Genomic DNA, 10,187 nt, shown 5'->3' on the forward strand with positions numbered 1-10,187 from the left:
CTGGAGATTGAATCTGGTTTGACTACATGCAAGGTAAATGCCTTATCTGCTGTCTTATTACTCCAGTCCTAGATATTCTTTTAAGAATTTTAAAAATAAAATTATTTTAAAATAATGTTTTTATTTAATTAAAGGACTGTGATTTACAAAGCTATTCACATGAGTCTTAGGTATACAGTATAGCAAGATCAGTCCCACCAGCAGTGTCTACTTTCCTCCACCAGTGTTCATATGTTCCCTTCCTCTTACTCCTATCCCTTTGTCTCCCACCCCACCTCCCACTTGCTACCTTGACAGGCACATTTTAGGTTGGTACTAGTATTTTAGATCTCAAGTTTTAAGTGTTTGTTGTCTGCACTTTTTGTTGTTGTTTTGATTTGGGGGGGAACACACCTGGCAGTACTCAGGGCATACATATTCCAGGCTCTGTTTTCAAAGCATCTCTCCTGGCTAGGTTCTGACCGTATTTGGGTGCCTAGGATTGTGCCCGGTTAGCAACATGCAAGGCAAGCTCCCTATTTGCTCTACTATTGCTTTCACCGCCTGTCATAGAGTATTCTTGGGGAGTCGTTTAATTTATTATATCCCTTCATTCTCTTCTGGCTCCAGAGTTTTAATTTGATAGATCTACTATGAATCTTATAGGACTTATTTTGCATTTAAGTTCAAATTTTGATCTTGCTACTTTCAATACTCTGTCTTTGGTTTTTGTCATTTTGAGGACAATCGCCTCAGGATTGCCTCTTTTTCTTTTTTTAGTTGGGTCTATATTTGCTAGGACCCTTTGAGGCTCTTGTATTTGGCAGTCTGTATTCACCAACTCTGGTGGGTTTTATTATTTTTTATTTTTAAGTATTTGTTCTTCATTAAATTTGCCTTTCTGGTCCTCAGATATTCTGATCGTTCTTATTTTATTCCTCTTGAATTATTCCATAATTCTCTGGTGTGCTCTTCCTTTGGATATTTCCTCCACCTCATCTTGGACTTGTAAATCTTTTAGCTTTAGGCATTCTGTTACTCAGAGTTTATAATGAGTTTTTTATATTATCTTTTATACCAAAAAACATATAGTTTAAAGTTAGTAAAAATTCAACTCTTGAATCTATGCTCAGTTAATAATACTTAACATACTCACTTAGAAAATGTTCAAAATTTTTCACCTTCCCTTGGTTGCTGATCATTGGCTGTGATGAACCAGGATGGCACAATTTAGTTGTGATGATTGGACACATGCTCACCGGGCATTTTTTTTTTGGGGGGGAAGGGTCACACCTGGTGGCTCTCAGGGTTACTCTTGGTTGTGATCAGAAATCTGTCCTGGCAGGCTTGGGGGACCATATGGAATGTCAGGATTCAAATCACCATTTATCCTTGATTGGCTGCTTGCAAGGCAAAAGCCCTACTGCTGTGCTATCTCTCCGGCCCGATGGGCATTGCATTTCTGATCACTTGCTCTCACACACCTTTCTGTGCAGAACAGGTATTGTAGGGCAGTGTTGCAGGATATCAGATAGCATAGTTGTAAGGGACCTTGCTGGACTTGTATGACCAAATTGAAAAAAAAATTTTTTTTTTGGCTTTTGGGTCATAACCGGCAGCACTCAGGAGGTAACCCAGGAGGGGTTACTTCTGGTTCTGTGCTCAGAAATCGCTCCTGGTAGGCTCAGGGACCATATGGGATGCTGGGGAGGTCTGTCCGGAACAGCTGCTTGCAAGGCAAATGCCCTACCTCTGTGCTATCTCTCCAGCCCCCAAAACTGAATTCTTATCTTCATGTATGTAGTAGGCATTTTTTTTGGCACTGAGTCAGCCCCTAATTTCTGAAAATATTCACTATTTTTTATATATATATATTTGATTTTTTTTGTCCCCCAATTCACAATACAGACCAAGCAAAGGGCTTATGTTGAGCTGTATATGGGGTGCATTTACTGTACCTCCTCTTTCTATATATATTTGATCTTTATTGAAATCCCCTCCCCCTCTTATCCATGAGTTTTTATTTCTCTATTTTTTAAACTTGTCTCTTTTTTTTTTAATTTATTTAAACACCTTGATTGCATACATGATTGTGTTTGGGTTTCAGTCATGTAAAGAACACCACCCATCACCAGTGCAACATTCCCATCACCAATGTCCCAAGTCTCCTTCCTCCCCACCCGACCCCCGCCTGTACTCTAGACAGGCTCTCCATTTTCCTCATACATTCTCGTTATTAGGACAGTTCAAAATGTAGTTATTTCCCTAACTAAACTCATCACTATTTGTGGTGAGCTTCCTGAGGTGAGCTGGAACTTCCAGCTCTTTTCTCTTTTGTGTCTGAAAATTATTATTACAAGGGTGTCTTTCATTTTTCCTAAAACCCATAGATGAGTGAGACCATTCTGCGTTTTTCTCTCTCTGACTTATTTCACTCAGCATAATAGATTCTGTGTACATCGAACTTGTCTCTTATGCAACATGTTTTTCACTTAGTGTAAGATAACTTTACTGTTCTTAATAAGACTGTATGTAATGTTAGTTCTTTAGAGCTGGAGGTCAGAGTGTGCATAATGATCTATATGCTTTTGATTATATAAACACTCTAGGAACATGGAGAGACAGGGCCCTTCTGTGTACACAGTTCAGACTTTGAGCTGAATGCTTATTTAGAATACTAAACACTCCTAACTAGGCAGTGATGAAGTTACTTCTTCAGTGATTGTGATTTCTGAAACTATAGAGACATGAATGTCCCACTAAAAATAATTTAAAGATGATGGCAGTGATTAACATATTTACTTTATGTGATGTTCTACTTGCTGTTGCTACTTAAGCAGTTTTGAGGGGAGAGGGGAAAAGATGAGTATCATTGTCTTCAAAGCCCAACTTAAGTAAGCAATTACAGCAAGATCTTAGAGAATCTAGTTTAGAAGATCTAAAGACAGAAGCCTGGGATAAAATTGTAAATTTCACCCGGTACACATTTTCCTCATTATAGAGGGAACTTTGCCTGTCTAGTTCCCTAGGATAGTTTCTTTTATATGTTAATATATCAGATTAGACTACCATGGAGTTGTTTGCTTTTGTTTGTGTCAATCTTTTTGCTAGCAAGGTTGCTGTCTGGCTTTTAAGAAATCTGTAGCTAGATTGGTAACTTGTCCATTAGAAGGGAAAATAAATAAAACATTACCATATTTCTCAGCAGTGAAATATTTCAGACTGAAGACATGTCAACGGCTTTTCTGATTTAATTAGTTTATAATTTAAATATTCATATCTGTATTAATTTCAGAAAGACTTCAAGATTGCTGATTTTTTAATATAAAATAACACAGTTATAATAATCCAGGCCTCTGAATTTATGGGTGAAAAATTCAGAAGATTTCATTGTCTTTTATTTAGGTAAGATATTTATTGTATATTTTGTTTCCTGTTCCTTCATAAAAAATTTAAAATATGGACAGTCTATGTCCAGGGTATCTATATACTGAGAAGCTCTACGTGAGGTTGAGGTTTTTATGGGAAACGTGTTTAAACACAGTTGTGGCTGGTTTGCCACAGAAAGGTTAGGGGTTGCCAGTAAATTCTTTTATAGCAAGTCCTGTATTTCCTGAAGCAGAGAACCTTTGGGGTGTCCCACGCACAATTTCTGAAGCCACCCAAGGCAGCAGAAACTAATTGATCCTAGTGTGACCACAGCTGGTTGAAAAGACTTCTGGTATTGAATTCCGGTGAGCCCAGGACCCCCGAAGTAGGCCCCTAGTCGAGTTTTCACTCAATTGGTTCCATGAAAACATTTTCGAACTCGAGGATCTCATTCACTGCTACCAACGAAAACAATATCATCTTTGTATTTCTTTGCTCTTCCAGACCTCTCCCTCCCAGATGTTAAGACACACGGCGGTGGTGGTCCCCGATGGATGTGGGATGTGACGCTCACCAATAGGGCCAGCCAGAAGGCTCGGATGAAGGGGCAGAGGTTGGGGTGGGGGTGGTAGATTGGAGTGGTGGGGGTGTCCCAGGGAAAACAGGGTGATCCCTGGTTTCCCGAAAAGAGGAGAGGAGAGGAAAGAGAGAGAGAGAGAGAGAGAGAGAGAGAGAGAGAGAGAGAGAGAGAGAGAGAGAGAGAGAGAGAGAGAGAGAAAGAGACAGAGAGAGACAGACACACAGACACACAGAGAAGCAGAGGTTGGGGTAGTTTGGTATGGGAGTGATGGGGGTGGTCCCAGGGAAAACCGAGTGATACCTGGTTGAGAGAGAGACAGTAAGAGAAGCAGAGGTTGGGGTGGGGGTGGTCCCAGGGAAAACCGGGTGATCCTTGGTGATGAGAGAGAGAGAGAGAGAGAGAGAGAGAGAGAGAGAGAGAGAGAGAGAGAGAGAGAGAGACAGAGACAGAGACAGAGAGAAAGAGACAGAGACAGACACACAGACACACAGACACACAGAGAAGCAGAGAAGCAGAGGTTGGGGTAGTTTGGTATGGGAGTGATGGGGGTGGTCCCAGGGAAAACCGAGTGATACCTGGTTGAGAGAGAGACAGTAAGAGAAGCAGAGGTTGGGGTGGGGGTGGTCCCAGGGAAAACCGGGTGATCCTTGGTGATGAGAGAGAGAGAGAGAGAGAGAGAGAGAGAGAGAGAGAGAGAGAGAGAGAGAGAGAGAGAGAGAGAGAGAGAGACAGAGAGAGAGACAGAGAGAAAGAGACAGAGAGAGACAGACACACAGAGAAGCAGAGGTTGGGGTAGTTTGGTATGGGAGTGATGGGGGTGGTCCCAGGGAAAACCGAGTGATACCTGGTTGAGAGAGAGACAGTAAAAGAAGCAGAGGTTGGGGTGGGGGTGGTCCCAGGGAAAACCGGGTGATCCTTGGTGATGAGAGAGAGAGAGAGAGAGAGAGAGAGAGAGAGAGAGAGAGAGAGAGAGAGAGAGAGAGAGAGAGAGAGAGAGAAGAGAGAGAGAGACGGAGCTAAGAGAGGAGAGAGAGAGGAGAGAGAGAGGAGAGAGAGAGGAGAGAGAGGAGAGAAGCTAAGAGAGGAGAGAGACAAAGACAGAGACAGAGAGACTAAGAGAAGCAGAGCAAATTCCAAACCGCCACACAAGCCACCCTAAAGCGTCCATGAAAAAAAAAACTTTAGCCTTAGCCGGGTTAATTGCTCCCATATGTCCTTCTCTGCTGTTTTCAAAAAGAAAAAAAAAGTCAGCAAGGAGGGGAAGAAGCCCAGGTCACTTCTCTGCTATTAAAAATGGAAAACTTTAGTAAAGAAAATAAGATTTTCTTATCACCCAGATTCTCACCCATCTCGAAGAGTTCTAGAGGGGTGGGGGGGGGGGGAACAGAGAGAAAACCTGGGGGCCCCGCGCTCTAGGGACTGGAGGGGGGGTGCGACCGGGCCTGGGAGCCGCCGCAGCCGGGGCGGGGCGGGCGGGCGGGCGGTGCGCGCGGAGGAAGCTCCGGCCTCCGGGAACACGCGCGGGGCGGGGCCTGGCGCTGCCAATGGGGGCCCCGGGGTGGGCCGTGCGGGGCGGGCGGGGGCGCCGGCCGGAGCGCTGCGAGCGCGGGGGCACAGCTGCGGGAAGCCGGGACGCTGTCGGGAGCCCGGGGAGGAGAAGCAGCGGCCGAGCCCGGCCCCGGAGGCTTGGGGAGGGATCCGCGGCGTGAGCTGGAAACTTTCCCGGCAGGTAAACTCCCGTGGCTCTGGGCTCCTGCTGGTGGGCAGGGGAGGGTCCCGGGAGGACGGATCGGGGTGCTGGGGGCCAGGAGAAAGGCATGTAGGAAAGTTTCGAGACCCCCTGGCCCATGCTCTGGCCACACCCGGGAGCTTCCCCGGGGATCGGCTCGGGCATGCTGTGCTGGGCGCCCCGGGCCTTGGGTCTGGCGCCTCTGGGGAGCAATCGGTGCCTTCCCATCTCCGGCTGGCCCTTTGGGGGAGCTTAAGAGGTTCAGGGTGCCCGGACGCGCTGCTGCTGCGGCACGCTGGAAGCAAGTTTCGGGGATCACTACCCCGGCTCTTCCCTCTAGATAGCCTTGGAGCTCGGCTAGGGCCCCGGGCTGTGTCCAAGACACTTTGGGGTCCCAGGCGCCCTTTTGCCAGGTTGCGAAGTTGCAGCCGGTTGTGGGTTGGGGTGCGGAGGGGATCGTCCCCCCAGTGTCCGGGCTGAAGGTCTTCTGATGTGCTCCCTGGGGCCCTGCGATCCGTCTTGCCACGCGTGGTCTTTTATTTGGGCTTGGGGTGGGATGAGACCAATGAGGGGGAGTTGAGAAAGAAAGAGTAAGGGGCATAGAATGGATTGCAACCTACTCTGTCCTCGGAGGGTGGAGAGGGAGGCATTTTGGGGGGAGACTTAGAGGTGGGCAGATGCTCTTTCCTTGGAGGACTTTGAGGGGTGCGGTGGGCGCACCGCGTTTGGGGGGGATGTGAGGGGCTCCCCACTTTGGCGTGGCAGGCAGTTTTCCGGAACGGGCTGGCCAGGAAGGAAATCTTAGGCATTCGCTGTGGGGCTGCTTTGGCATTCTGGATCCGTGCGCCCCAAACTTAGTTGACTTACTGCAGAGTGCTCGCTGGGCAGGAAATGCGGTGCTGGCCAGGTAGAAAGAAGTGCGGCAGTGGAGGAGGACGCCTGGCCGGGCCACGGTCTTTCCAACCCAACCCTGCAGCCCCACTCTGGGTAGCTTCAGGTTTTAGGGTGCTGGATGGAAGGGAACTCTCCTGGGGGTAACGTTGTTCTCTGTCCTGTTCGAGTCCACCCGGGAGGTTAGGAGGGCACCTTCATCTTGAACTTGACCTCGGGAGGGAGCATCGTGGTCTTGGGTGGGCTACAAAGGAAAGGAAAGATGAATTTGGGGTGGGATGGGGTGCACTAGAAAGTACCCGGTTCAGAATTCGAGGAAAAGGTTTTAGGGTTCTGCAGGACTCTTAACTGAAGACGCCAGATCTCCAGAAGGCAGAAGTTATTAAAGGGGACCGAGTCTGGGAGAGGAAAGGAGAAATCGAATTCCTTGGTAGAGAAGGTTGATATTTTTCTTCGGAGTGAAAATGAAGGAAGTCTGTATATCACCTTTAGGATTTCTTTTTGCTCCCACTTTCCTGGGTCATCTTTATTTTATTTTTTTAATTTTTTTTTTTATTCCTGCCGTACTGGCATTTCTAGGATGGGGGAAGGGAAGGAGAAGAAAATGAAAGCTTCTCTAGAAAGGGCAGTTTGGAGGTATTTCTCGTTGCTAGTAAGGTTTCTGGATTTTAAGTAACTGCTTCTTACTTGCTGAAGATGAGTTTCTGAGTAATGGGGATATTGAGTATAGCCATAACTTGAATGGTTTGTTCATCTAAGTTGTCTAAAACAAATCTCAACAAGGGACCTTCGCAGGAATATGCCAGTTCTGCAGTTTGTGGCAGCCAGAATGTCAGGTGGGTGTCAGTCAGAATGCAGCGTAAATATATCCTCCTGGTGGTATTAAGATGAGAAGTTTGCCAGAGTAAAGGAAATATGGTATCTGACATCCTTCAGGACTTCCTCCTAGGTCGCTTCTGTTACCTGCCAAGTGAACCCGGTCCAGGCTTCCGGACTGTTGTGATTTTACAATAAAGGATGGGAAATACTGTCATCGATTTTAGTGGAGGCAGGAAAGTCCAGAAATAAATTTAAGGTTACTTTTCATGACCCTGTTTTACAGCTGTGATGCCACAAACAGAACTTTTGCTGAGATGGAAGCAGAGGTTTTCCTGCTTTTTTGGCTTAACCATCAGAATGTTTAAATTAGTATTATTTATGCCCATCGTGGGACTGATTCTTAGTTCTTTTTATGCATCCCAACAGCCTGTAGGAAAAAAGAACGTTTTGTCTCTTTAAACCATACACTATTTATTTGATGCTATAGTGGGTTTTTGATGGTTGATTGAGGCTACCATATTAAAGACAATGGAATCATCTTGATTATATTATCCCTTTCTAGGCAATAGATGGTGATCGATTCTTTATTTTCCAGGGGATACTGAAATTAGTATACCTTGACTGGTAAAAGTATGATACGTATTATAATGATGCTTGCCAGCATAGTTGGAGGTAAATGTTAAGTTATTGTTTCCATTAGATATTTTGAACCCAATTGTAAACATTTTGTCTGGGTTGGGTTGGAAGTAGTGTTTGAGTCTTCTAGATAAATGGCTTTGTTTTATTATCTTTTTTTCTGATGGAAGCATAACTTGAGAGATACAGGAGTGAAGTTTATAAAAGCAAAATAAAGCAAGTATATATGTGTGTAGGTATATCTCTATAGATAGTGTTTGTGTGAGTGTGTGTGTTGTGTGTGTGTGCGAGAGAGAGAGAGAGCGAGAGAGAGAGAGAGAGAGAGAGAGAGAGACAGAGACAGAGACAGAGACAGAGAGAAAGAGAATACAGAGAAAAGGAGAGAAAATACTTTTTCAGTCTTCAGGTTAGACTTGTGAATAGGCTTTTTTATGCTTAGTTCAGTGGTGGTGACAAAATCAGAATCTCCCCAGATGCCTTTACCAATTGATAAAGGTATTTTCTGTCACTGGCTCCTAAATTCTTCTATGTCTTGGTTTTGTATTGTTATTCTTAAAATGGGATTATCTTTCAACCCTTAAGTTTGTGACTTGGACTGAGAAATGTTGGCATTCTGAAGTTAGTACTGTAACAGTGCTTTAGGGTATATAAAAATACTACTTCTTAATTTCTGAATCCTAATTTAAGTAGATTGAGGCTCAGCATGTTAGATCAGCTTAATCAATATTATATATAAATGGTAGAGATGAGCTTGAACTTAGGTCTTTTGAATCTCTGTTTCCCCTTCTCCATGTAGTTGACTACAGCCTGACAAAAGGACTAATGTTAACATGTAGTCTAACATTCCTCACAGTACTGTTTCTGATTTCATAACCTTAGATTTTAACATCTGTGCTGTGGTGTCAGAGATTAAAACCACTAATAATGGTAATAAAAAATTTTCCCACAGAGAGTTTCAGGAATTCATATATCTCAAATTATTTATTTTCAACTTCACTTAAAAATCAGATTGACTTCAGTGTCTAGTGCAATTTATAATAAAAACTCCCTTGGAGGTACATTGTTAAGAAAATCACTTCTGGAGTACAATGGAAGGGTGCTTGCCTTGCACAAAGCCAACCTGGGTTAATTCCCCGGCATCCTGTTGTATAGTCCTCTGAGCCCACCAGGAGTGATTCCTGAGTGCAGAGCCAGAAGTAAACCCTGAGCTTTTACAGGTGTGGTCCCAAAACAACATGGTCAACATTAACAAAAGTCACTTCTTAAACTTGTATGCTTTTTAAAAGTAGAAATGTCTCTATTATTTGCTTTTCATTTTGGTATTACAAGGACTAGATAAATATTCTCCTTTTAGTATTAACGTTTTTTCTATTGATATCTGGATTAGTATGTTGCAGTATTTTTGTATTAAATAAATTATTTGCTTATGCTAATGGTTTAACAATAAAGAAGTAGATGATTACAGGTGACCCATCTTTACTGTGATTCTTCTGTCACTGCGTCCTGCTTGTACACTACAAATAGTTGGAATTTGTACTTAAGAGCAACAAGTGCAGTTTGGTGCCCCTCTTGAAGCTGGTTTGGATTTTCTTTAAAAGCTTCTAAAATAAAATTAAATACTAAGCCATGATTTCTTTAGTTTCTGAGCAGCTTGTCCATCTCAGTCTTTTTAAATTTTTGTTTTGGGGCCATAGTGGGCAGTGTTCAGGACTTTCTCCTGTTTTATTTATTTATTTTGTTTTATTATTTATTTTGCTTAGGGATCACTCCTGACATGACTTTGGGGACCGACTATATGGAGTTCCAGGAATTGATCCTGGGTTAGCCAAGTGCAAGACAAGCACCTTCCCCATAGTGCTATTGCTATGGCCTCCATCTTCAGCTTTTAAAAAAGACTTACTCTAAAAAATGTCTTTTCAAAATATTAAGTGATGGCTTTAGGCCTTAGATAGAAGATGTATCACAAAATCATCTTTTGTGAGTGTAAGTCTGACATCCCCGCCCCCCCCCCCCATGTGAAAGGTGAGGGCTATAAAGCAGCACTACTAATGAAGATGTTGTCAGTCCCAGAGAGGGTCAGGTAGGATTTTGGTTTGGCTTTGTAACTGATGGGATTTGCCCTTCTAAGGTTGCTGTTGGCAAAAGGGATGTTTCAGGAGTATGTGATGAAGGATAAGATTGTGA

The 10,187-nt window shown here is 43.9% G+C and overlaps 1 non-coding gene across 1 annotated transcript; it reads right to left on the reverse strand.

Annotated features, from left to right (window-relative positions):
• Positions 1 to 1,862: 1,862 nt before the first annotated feature.
• LOC126010222 (small nucleolar RNA SNORA51) lies at positions 1,863 to 1,999 on the reverse strand. The gene has a single exon (XR_007496335.1). It is a non-coding gene; the product is annotated as a small nucleolar RNA SNORA51 (small nucleolar RNA).
• Between the last annotated feature and the right edge of the window lie 8,188 nt (positions 2,000 to 10,187).

This window comes from Suncus etruscus, chromosome 5 (genome assembly GCF_024139225.1).
Source record: "Suncus etruscus isolate mSunEtr1 chromosome 5, mSunEtr1.pri.cur, whole genome shotgun sequence".
Classification (NCBI taxonomy): Eukaryota; Metazoa; Chordata; class Mammalia; order Eulipotyphla; family Soricidae; genus Suncus; species Suncus etruscus.